The following is a 12,208-nucleotide window of genomic DNA, read 5'->3' on the forward strand; positions in this document are numbered from 1 at the left end:
AAACGTTGGAGATGCCTGTTCTAAATAACACTAAGCATTCAAGCTAAAATATTTGAAAAATGTTTTTTTAGATTATGTCAGTGTTTGGGGGCAGTAGTTTCAGGTGTCCTTAAAAAGTTGAAAGCATAATAGTTTTTGAGTTCAAAGATTCTTTGTAAAAAATAAAATACACACATCTATCTGCTTTTATTTTACCTTTATCAATCTCTTCGTGTCTTGTAACTCATTAGGAAGTAGGAATGGGGGAGGGAGTGGTTCTTTTATGCTCGTGCCTGTGTTTTTCAGTTAGTGTAGCCTGAAAATGGTGAAAGTAAGGAAAGGACTGTTTCAAATACAGTCCAAATTCCCATCCAAACCCCCAAAAAGAATTCACTTTAGCGTGTCTAAGAAATACATGTTCTTGCACACGCCACACTCGCAGCTTGAGAGAGCTGGCAATGATGATTTAAGCCAGAAGATGGCGTCAGCAAGTAGAACATTTTTAAATTCCGGATAGCAACCTTTAATGTACTCTACAATTTTTTTTTACTGAGAATGCTATTTTTTGTAAAAGAAAGTTATTTGCTATGTTCCTAAAGTTGGCCCATTAAAGGTAATTCTTCAGTGTTGGTTATTTGGTTGGATCCCTTAATTACTAGGGTCGTCAGGGCACCATTTCCTGTGGTGTGTCTTGGGCAAGTACAGCATGGTGGAGCTCATCTCTCTCCAGGCTGACAACGATTCCACCCGGTTTTGAACCAGGAACCTTTTTGCGTGATAAGTGAATCTGTCAACCACTTCTCTACGTAAACACTGTGTACTCATTAGAAAAGGTCCCTTTGCTTTGACAAAAAAATGTACTCACTTAATATACATTTTTCTTTTGACGCCAGTATATTTCAAATATTTTACAATAATACTAAACATTTGCAAAATTATCAATTGGGAATACTGAATATAACATTACTTATTTTCAATTTTACGCTAAAATATTTGAAATAATTATTAAGCAAATGGGCGGATAAGAAAACAAATATTTTAAAGGTCTGGTACGAGCAAGGACAGGTAATACACAGCGGCAGGATGAGAATAACGGATACTCACCGTTTTTTTTTTTGTTTTTTTTTTTATTACAATTTAACGTTGGTATGATAGTTTATTAATTTTTGCATAGTATTCAAATCAATGTTTGTTTTTTTACTGGATGAAAGTTTTTCTGTACCACTAAAATACACTAAATATTACACACTGTTTTTCTAAGTAATACTTTACTTATAACAATATAACAATTGAGTGTGACTTCCTTGGATTTTGTGGTGTTCAGTAGGACTTTTTTTCAAACACCACATTGTCAGTGTCTCCACCTCCTACCTGTATGCCTGACTAACATAATAATTAAATTACTAAATTCAATGGGTTGGCTGAAGGTGTTGGGTGGGTGGTTACCTTAACCACTAGGATTGTAGGGGCACCATTTAATGGCCTGAACATCACTAAAAATACATGTTTAGAACCACTGGGTTGGAGTATTCTCATCTCATTAGCTGCACCGCTCATCCTCAGTAGGGTCACTGGGGTGCTGGAGCCCATCCCAGCAATCATCGGGCAGTGGGCAGGGGACACCCTGAACTGGTTGCCAGCCAATCGCAGGGCACACGGGGACAGACAACTCGCTCGCTCATTCACACCTAGGGACAATTTGGACCGGCCAATCCACCTGAAATGCATGTCTTTGGAATGTGGGAGGAAACCGGAGTGCCCGGAGGAAACCCACGCAAGCACGGGGAGAACATACAAACTCCGCACAGTAAGTCCGGTAGCTGGATTTGAACCCACATAGGAGGTTCCCAAGACCTTAGAACTGTGCCGTACACGCGCTAACCACTGCGCCGCCGTGCTGCCCCAGGTTGAGTCAAGTCAAGTCATTTTTATTTGTATAGCCCTTAATCACAATTAGTCTCTAAGGGCTTCACAAGTTATTACATATAAGAAGATTAGGTTACTCGTATGCTATAGAGTAGAAGTGAGTTTTAAGCCTGGAGTATTATCTTTTGCAAATTAATATTTCTGTAATTTTTCAACATTGTATCTGTTGTTATAATGTTAATAATATTGTTTTAATATTTTCTATATTACATAAAACCCTAGTGTGTAATATCTGGCCACTTGATGGCACTGTGCGAACAAACACCAAAGCCACAGAGCACAGCATAGCCGCAATTTGCCAGACAAACAAGGTGGCGAAATTAGGTAGGCATTCCACTATGTAAAATAAATACAAATTTCTTAGTAAAAATTAACATTGGTATATTTCAGGTGGTTTCGGCTAGTATTCAAATCAGTTATTTTTAAATTATTTTTTTACTGAATTAATGTTTTTTGTACCATTAGGAGGCAAAAAAATAATACATACCGTCCTTTTAGGTGTGTGTTAACTATTTCCAACTGAGTTCAAAGAGCCTTTATGTATTTTTTTCACCGCGACTATCTTCTTGCGACTTGCTTTTCATCTGTTCTGGCCATGGAGCGCATTAAGCTGGTGAAAAGGATAATGGGGGAGTAGAGTGATTTCACGCACGTGCTCATGGTTTTTTTTAATTCGCGGATGAAAGTGGTGAAAGTACAAAAAGGACTGTTTCAGATACCAACCTTAACCCCAAAAAAGATGAAAAAATAAGAGTTTGTTTAAGCCCGTCTAAGATAATCCCGTACCTGCATGCGCCAACAAGCAGTTTGACAGAGGTTGCAATGATACTATCAACAAGAAGATGGCGTCAGCAAGTAAAATAAAGTTGTAGTCACGCTACATCAATTTTTCATGCTGACTGAGTGATTTGAAAGGAACCTTTGACAAATTTAATTTCTTTAATTATCATAATTATGCCGCCATAGAAAGGTGTGAGTGATGATGATATATTTTGAGTCTCTAGACCAGTGTTTTTCAACCTTTTTTTAACCAGGGCTTGTTTTTTCACATTGGAAACATTTTGCCGCACACAACTAACCAAAAATTTTATAAAATGACACTAAGATTAATTACAATATAATTTATAATTTCCCCAGTTTTTACAGCACAGACACTTAATAATGAGATAATAGTTGCAGATGATGACAATTCATAAATGTTTAATAAAATTTGAAATTTGTAAAAGTGACATTGGATAATTTCTCACGGCACACCTGACGATCTCTCACGGCACACTAGTGTGTCGCGGCACAGTGGTTGAAAATCACTGCTCAAGAAAATGGCTCTTACTGCTGTGAATACTCAGCACCAGCACAAGTGTGTTACTTTTACTTCGGCCCCTTTCTCTAAAGCTGACACCACAGATGGGTTTTTCTGCAGCTACGAAAGCCTGTTGTGGTTATGTTTGTGGTGCTTTCTTGCATTAGGACAGCGCATGCCCACAGAACTTGATATGAACAAAGCACAGTATAAAGAAAGAAGCTGTCAATGGAGCAGCAAAGTAGCCAAACCACAGGGGACCCACTCTAGTGTGGATGCTAAGAATAAGAATAGAAAATAAATTAAGACACTGACATTAACATGAAAAAAGAAAATGTCCTGAGTGTAGCTGTCATTTTTTTAGTTACTTTTTTATGCAGTGATTTGCACACCAAGTCTATTTTTAGTGTTCATGCAGGATGCTAACATTAGAGTTTGAATTTACTGATCCATGTTAATCCCAGTCTTGTATGGAAGACTTGTGTGTGTGTGTGTCTTTGTTTCTTAAGCGTTAGTCTCTCCCAATTGTCCAGGGGTCTCCAACCTTTCCAAGCACCGAGCTACTTTTTGTTACTAATTAGTGCAAAGCTAAAAAGGTATCTTGATAGTTGGCTATAAAAGTAAAACGGTACAAATTAAAAGGCAGATAGATAGCTTGCTAAAAAGGTAAAAATCCATCTAAATAGCCAGCTAGGAAGCTAAAAAAACCTAGCTAGATAGCATGCAAACAATGTAAAAAGGTAGGAAGATAGCTAGCTACAAAGCTGAAGCGGCAGCCAGGTAGTTAGCTAAAAGTGAACATTGACTACCTCATTTGCTTTATAAAATCCATGAGTTTGTTGTATTTCCTGTAAAATAAATCAATAAAAAGAGGCACAAACACATTTGTTGGGTACACAAACTGAATGTCATTCCAATCACTGAATTAATTGCTCAAAAATAATTCTCAATACTTGAATAGACTTTTTTTTGTCCATGAAGCCCATGAACTGAAATGTATTTATTTGAATTTCTGGAATAACAACTTATCATGTTATTACCATGTTGGTACAATGTTACCAGGTTAATTATTTAAAAAGTGTTAAGTTGTCTAATCAACAATTGTTTATTTTACAAGAAAATTAAAATGGGGCAGCACGGCGGCGCAGTTCTGAGGTCATGAGATCAAACCTTCCTGTGTGGAGTTTACATGTTCTCCCCATGCCCGTGTGGGTTTCCTCCTTCCACTCCGGTTTCCTCCTACATTCCAAAAACATGCGTTTCAGGTTAATTGGCTGGTCTAAATTGTCCCTATGTGCGAATGAGCAAGTGAGTTGTATGTCTCTGTGTGCCCTGCACTGCCTGAAGACAGCTGGGTTGGGCTTCAGCAACCCCGTAACTCTACTGAGGATAAGCGGTGCAGATAATGGATGGATGGATGGATGGAATATAACAATGACACAGCACTGGTGAGCTATTTTCAGAACAGGTCCTTGGGCACCTCAAATGTCCCTAGGGGGCACCACGTTGGAGACCCCTAAAATAATCACTACTATGTTACGCCATGTGCAGTGTCAGAACAGTTTGTTCAACTCAATGCACAAATAAATGATTCAAATTCAGCTAGGTAAAAGAATAACAATGATATAGTGATGTAATGATCAGGTCTGAGTTATATTAGCATCACACGCATCTCTAAACGTAAACAGTCGGCCATATTGGATGGGTCCCCTGGATGCACTTTGATGTTGTCACTTGTCTAAACTAATTTTGGTGTGCGTTTGAATGATGTGTAAGGCATTGTTTTTTGTTACTTAAATGCTTTGAAACGGCTTGCTTTAATTTAATATATACTGGACTGTCTCAGAAAATTAGAATATTGTGATAAACTTCTTTATTGTTTGTAATGCAATTAAAAAAACAAAAATGTCATACATTCTGGATTCATTACACATCAACTGAACTATTTCAAGCCTTTTATTATTTGAATATTGCTGATTTTGGCTTACAGCTGAAAAAAACTCAAAAATCCTATCTCAAAATATTAGAATACTTCCTCAGACCAAGTAAAAAAATAATTTTATAACAGCAAAACTAAATCAAACATTTGAAAATGTCCATTGATGCACTCAGTACTTGGTTGGGAATCCTTTTGCACGGATTACTGCATTAATCCGGCGTGGCATGGAGGCAATCAGCCTGTGGCATTGCTGAGGTGTTATTGATGCCCAGGATGCTTCGATAGCGGCCTTCAGCTCATTTGCATTTGTAGGTCTGGTGTCTTTCATCTTCTTCTTAACTATACCCCACAAATTCTCGATGGGGTTCAGGTCAGGAGAATTAGCAGGCCAATCAAGGACAGTGATGCCATGGTCAGTGCACCAGTTACTGGTGGTTTTGGCACTGTGGGCAGGTGCCAGATCATGCTGGAAAATGAAATCCTCATCTCCATAGAGCTTTTCAGCAGATGGAAGCATGTAGTGCTCTAAAATCTCTTGGTACACAGTTGCATTTACTCTGGACTTGATGAAACACAGTGGACCAACACCAGCAGCTGACATGGCTCCCCAAACCATTGCTGACTGTGGGAACTTCACACTGGATTTCAAGCAACTTGGATTTTGCTCCTCTCCAGCCTTTCTCCAGACTCTGGCGCCTTGACTTCCAAATGAAATGCAAAACTTGCTTTCGTCTGAAAAGAGGACTTTGGACCACTCTGCAACTGTCCAGTGCTTCTTCTCCATAGCCCAAGTCAGACGCTTCTTCCGTTGTCTTGAGTTCAGAAGTGGCTTGACCATGGGAATACGGCTATTGTAGCCCATTTCCCGGACACGTCTGTGAACTGTGGCTTTTGATACCTGGACTCCAGCTTCAGCCCACTGTCTTTGAAGCTCCCCCAAATTCTGGAAGCGGCTCTTCTTCACAATTTTGTTAAGGCTGCGGTCATCTCTCTTGGTTGTGCAGCGTTTCCGGCCACATTTTTCCCTTCCGACAGACTTTTTGTGGCTATGCTTTGAAACTGCACTCTGTGAACAGCCTGCTCTTTGAGAAATTTCTTTTTGTGTCTTACCCTCCTGATGGAGGGTATCAATGATGGTCCTCTGGACAGCAGTCAGATCAGCAGTGATTTAGTTTACTGAACCAAGCTGAGTGTTTTTAAGGCTCAGGAAACCCTCGCAAGGTGTTTCGAGTTAATTAGATGATTCAGGTGATTAGTTGAATAGCCTACTTGTATACTTTTTCATGATATTGTAATATTTTGAGATAGGATTTTTGAGTTTTCTTAAGCTGTAAGCCAAATTCAGCAATATTCAAATAATAAAAGGCTTGAAATAGTTCAGTTGATGTGTAATGAATCCAGAATGTATGACAATTTTGTTTTTTTAATTGCATTACAGAAAATAAAGAAGTTTATCACAATATTCTAATTTTCTGAGACAGTCCAGTATAGTGTTAAAATGAGTTGTTTCTTAGTGCGATCAGTTAACAAATTCGCCTCTAGATGTCGCTAGCGGTTCACCATAAAGTTTAGTTTTGAGATTTCTCTCTTTTTGTCTTGAAGGAGCAGAAACTCGCTAGAAGTATAATTTCATTTGAGTTCTTAGAATTCTGATATGAATTACTAATCCACGTACCTTTCTCCCGATATCAGGTGACTCTGGAACTTAACGGTGGGCCAATGGGCCCTCGTTAACATTGTTTTTGAAGCCAACGGGCGGAAATGTAGCGGAGTGAATCTGTACGCAGGAATTTCCCTCAAACGACACATTTCCAATTAATGGGAAAACTATTTAATCAATACTTAGCCCTGAAAGTTTTAATTACAATCAAAAACTAGTTATCAGACTTTATTGTAATCCACTGCAGATTAGTGATATCTGTGGGGAGACCTGGGTACAGGAACTGTCCATTAGGGGGCGCAGTCATTACACCCATTCCAAAGGCCCGAGTTCTTTGAACTGGGGTGAATGTTCAGTTCAGTCTGTTGTAACGAGAAAATAAATGGGAAAAGGGTGGTCCTGACGATACAAAGGTTTACATAGCCGTATAGTCCAGTTAAAAGTAAAAAGGGGAAGGTCTTTTGGGTCTGCGGCCAACATGAAAATGAGAAAAAGATGAATGGGGTAGTTATTGTTGAGCTGGGCTTATTTGCCCTGTACAGGTTATTTATAAGTACTTAGTTGTTCCTTTTTTTATAGTGTGCTTTGGATGTAAGCCTGAGCCCAAGCTAAAATGTCTTTTCCTCGCTTTTATTTTTTTTGATCCACCGGTCATTGTTCTTTGTTTCTTTTTCTTTGTCTAAGGACACACTGTTGTTGTGGTTTACCGTTCAACTTCCAAGGCGTCGAAATGACGAACACCCTTTAATGTCCCTGTCATCTCCTAAAAAAAAATCCGTCAATGATGAAGAAAATCTGGTTAATGTAACCTCAGCAGACACAGAAATATAAATGATGTAAATGTTTGGCTTTAAGTGTCGTGTGGGAGAGGATTCACATAATAGGTATCGTCCAAGTCTCGCTCAACGCAGCCCCTGCTGCTGTTCTCGGCAAAGGCGGGCCCGACGGCAGCCAGAGAAGCGGGCGTGCGGCCGGGAGGTAAGGTGGAGCAGTCGGCCAAAATCCCCCCACCTCCTAATTCCGAGTTTGCTCTGGGCTCGGTCAATTTAGTCCAAGTTAATTGGTCGGGCTAAGGCCGGATCGGGCTTTCATGCCCGAGTCGGGTCAGGCTAGATATTTTAGGCCTGACAAGCATGGCTGTCGCAGCAGTGCACCAAATTACCTATTCACAACATCTGTTGTTTCCACATAGTCTACCATCCGAATTCAAACCAGAACCTGACCCTGCTTAACTTCCTGAGATCGGGCATTGTCGGGCGGCATGGCCGTAAACAGGGTATCCATTGCAAACCTTTTGGCAGGTTATTTGAAAGCGCACAACAAAGTTGAGAAAAGAGTGCTGACTGCATCACGCTGATGTGCCACTGTGGCATTTTTACATGACTGACACGGCAGTTCACACGCGGGTCAACTTGTGTTGCTGGAGAATTCCCGATGACTCCTGATGTCGCACGATAACACGTGAGAAAACTGTGTGATGTGATTGGTGTAAAGTAATTGCCAATAGCTCCTCCACATGAATCGCCAAATGTTAACATTGGGAAGGTTAGAAACAATTTCCTGACAGCATAACACATCACAATTTTGTGTTCAGTAAGAGTAGGATTGGAGGCTTGAAGCCTCTTTTGAAGTAATGATCAGCAGCTGCAAGGCTCTTGCTTGTTTTTAAGTCAGCTAAATTTAGTTATTTTGACACACTTTTAAGTCAAAGCCTATGATTGTCTGAAGGCACATATGCCTATAAATAAACTAATTAATTCAATATTTAATTCATTTATTCAGTCAGTTGAGTCTAAGCGTTGGCAAACGTTTTGAGTGTCGGGACGCATTGTTTTGAAAAAAATTGACACATGGGCCAGCTCAACAGGAAAAAATGTTTGGTTTGATTTTTTTTTGCATCTACCAATAATCTCGAATCCAAAACCATCTATTAAACTGACTGAAATACTGCCCAGAGCATTTTAAATTATTTGACATACAACACGTTCTTTTTAAAGTTACAAAAAAGTTACTTTCCCTGGTAACTAGTTACTTTTATTATCGAGTAATGCAGTTATTAATACTATACTGTTACTTTTTGGTAGAAGTAACATGCCCAACACAGATATCAAAACGGAAAAAAATTCAGAATAAAATTACTGTTTTTGCACCCGTCTTGATCAAGAGGTCGCTGGTTAGATTCCCAACTCCTCCGTGTTATATGTCAAAGTGTCCTTAGGCAACACACTGAATCCCTAATGCCTCCGATCGCAGGTAGTTGCCTTGCATGGCTGACGCTGCTATCTGATGGTTAGTGTTCAAAAGGGAAAAGTGTGAAGCAAATTGTGAAGCGCTTTGGGAGGTCTTCATCGACTTGAAAAGCGCAATATAAATGCAGACCATTTGCTTTCTAAAGTAGATGATAATTTGACAATCTGCAAAACATACACAATGTTTTCACTTTTAGTCTTGTCGGGTGGTTAAAGAGCCTCCACTAGTACTCAACACGTTAAAAAAAAATCCCCTGTCGTGTCATTTGTAATTGAAAACATATACAAACACCCATAGCCATACTCACTTTACTGTCCTTCAGAACTTGTTTTTTTGACTTCACATTCTGATATTTATTCAATTTAATCCCAAATACAATTTTAAATTCAATTTTAAATTAAAACTGTTTCTAAATCTGGTGGGAAAAAGTATATCCCTATACATTTGTTATAACTACAGTAATCCCGAGACTTAAATCACGACAAGTAAAGTCTACCTGGTGATAAGAAAAAATATATATTCAGTTGATTGAAAAAATAAGTCTTAAATAACATTTTTGATCTTCTGAAAATGAGTTAATTGTTACCAGATTTCAAACAATATACACAAACACACATATCATACAATTCGGACTATAAGGCGCACCTGATTAGAGGCCACACCCAGTACATTTTTAAGGCAAAATACATTTTGCATAAGCTGCACCTGACTATAAGCCCCATGTGCCCATGTTGAAACATGAGCTATCTACAAAAAGATGGTACACAGAAAGAGTTTTAATAATGTACTTTACCTTAAATCCTTAACATTTCTATGTCCTGACTTCACAACGTCACCTGTCACTAAAACCAGTCATGCCACCTATCATTGGAAAGCTTTACTCTTGGGATTCAATATACGAGGACCATTTCAAAATATAGTCAGAGAAACATCAGTCTCAAACAAGATACCTGAAAAATGTTAAGCATAGGTAACTCACCATTACGTCCCTGGCCATCTTCAGCTTCTTTGAATGACCGCAAAAATGGCTTCATTACATCAAACACAATCCAAATAATCCAACCCTGTAAATTATTGACTCCAAAACTCACGATAATGCCGACAGATAAATAGAAATCCGCATTTTTTCTGCTTCATTGGACACTTCTTTTAATCCGCTCGTTTTGCCAGATTATTTGTTTACCAATAAGCAGACTAGTAAAATGATTTCTAATATGTTAGTTAGTACTCCCCCTTTCGATTGACACCTGTACATGCTAGTTTTATTCATGCACAAAGCTCAAAGCCTGACACCTATATATTCCACTTGTCTCACTCTTACATTTACTGAATCAAATACATAAATTAGCTGGATCCTTCCATAAACCGATGGATTAAAAGCATGGGAAAAAAATCTCGTTTTACGGTCCCAATTTTACGGTACATCCATTTCACGGTTCATAGATGCCTCAACCGCCTGGGTCGTCAGGGCACTGCTTCCTGTGGTGTGTCTTGGGCAAGTGCAGCCTGGTGGTGACCATCCCTCTCCAGCCTGTTTTTGGGTAGGGATTTGCCCCCCCACATGAAACAGATCTGTTTTTAACCAGTTGCAGGAGAATCCTGCTGATCTGACTCCTGAACCTTTATCATCTGGTCACCGTTTGGTTTTTCGGTGTAAAAAGTCATCCTATTCTTCAAAGATGAGCCAGCGGCATGTGACAATACTGATATTGAATCCTAAGTCACTGTAGAAAAACAATTGTATTCCGGAATTTTGAGTATCGTATCATACAATACGAAAAAAGTCGAAACAGTCGCTTAGTGAGTATGTCTTTCACATCTATTTATTTGGATATTTATGTTATAGTAAATACAGTACTACTAATATGTTTTTCTTGCCAGCTTTGTCACGATTGTCCCTACAGAAATACTACGACAGAAATACTAGAGAAATACTACTACAGTATTACTGCAAAAATACTACAGAAATACTGTTGTATTACAGACATACTAAAAACATACCAGTACAGGAGTATGACAAAAATATTACAAAAATAAAACTACAAAATTCAAATTAAAATAATATTACACAAATATTCCAGAAGTACTTCTACAGAGATTCTTGAAAATATTGCTACATGAATACTACAAAAAAATTTAACTACAACTATATTACAGAATGGAAATTCTACAATACTATTACAGAATATTTCATTAAATAACTTATATAATAGTATAGTAGTACTACAAAAATACATCTACAATAATAGTACAGAAATACTACAAAAATACTACGACAGGAATATGGCTATGGAAAAACTACAAAGATCCAATAATAATAATAATAATAATAATTTCCTTTGTATTGTCATTCTTTGTAACAATGTACACAGAACGAAATGTCGATACACCTGACCCGTTGTAGCAAGTCGATGCAGCCGCAGCCAGAGGGCGCCGCCATTATACCAATTAGGTATGTCTCGGCCGAGGCGCGAACCAGCGACCTCCCAGTCTCAAAGCGGGCACACTACCATCTAGGCTACTGAGCAATGACAATGATAGTACGGAAATACTAAAAAAATTACAACTTCAATAATACAACAAATATTCTACAATAATACTACAGTAATACTACAGAAATACTACAAAAATACTACTTCAGAAATACTACTACGGAAATACTACACAGATGCACCTACAATAATCGTACAGAAATACTACAAAAATACAACTTCAATAATGTTAAAAAATTCTACAATAATACTACAGTAATACTACAGAAATACTACTCTGTAAATACTACAACATTATACAAAATATACGATTAAAATAATTCTACAAAAATACTGTAGAATTACTACGACTGAAATAGTACAAGAAGTGTATAATGAGGAAAATAATTATCTGAAAATGTGTCTGTTAGTACCCCACTTTATAGCAAAGTTCCTTTACCATATTGTATAAAAGTGCTCAGAATTGCAAAGAGAATAACATCTTTTTGGCATTTAGCATATTTTTGGGGGAGAAAAGGGACTAATGGAGAAATACTGAGACGCCACACCAAAAAAGAGGAACCGTGAAAAAACAGAAGTTGTTCACAACTGCTAAGCTTCGCCTTCTAACAGGCGTGTTTAAGTTGAAGGGAAAAACATGACATGAGCTAAAGATCCTCTCA

At 38.2% G+C, this 12,208-nt stretch overlaps 1 protein-coding gene across 1 annotated transcript in view; it reads left to right on the forward strand.

The window, feature by feature from the left end:
- Positions 1–12,208, forward strand: part of cyth1a (cytohesin 1a) — a 56,621-nt gene that overhangs the window by 998 nt on the left and 43,415 nt on the right. The gene's annotated exons all lie outside the window — the stretch shown is intronic.

The sequence above is a fragment of the Urocampus carinirostris genome, chromosome 1 (assembly GCF_059441175.1).
Source record: "Urocampus carinirostris isolate Australia breed hairy pipefish chromosome 1, RoL_Ucar_1.0, whole genome shotgun sequence".
NCBI lineage: Eukaryota > Metazoa > Chordata > Actinopteri > Syngnathiformes > Syngnathidae > Urocampus > Urocampus carinirostris.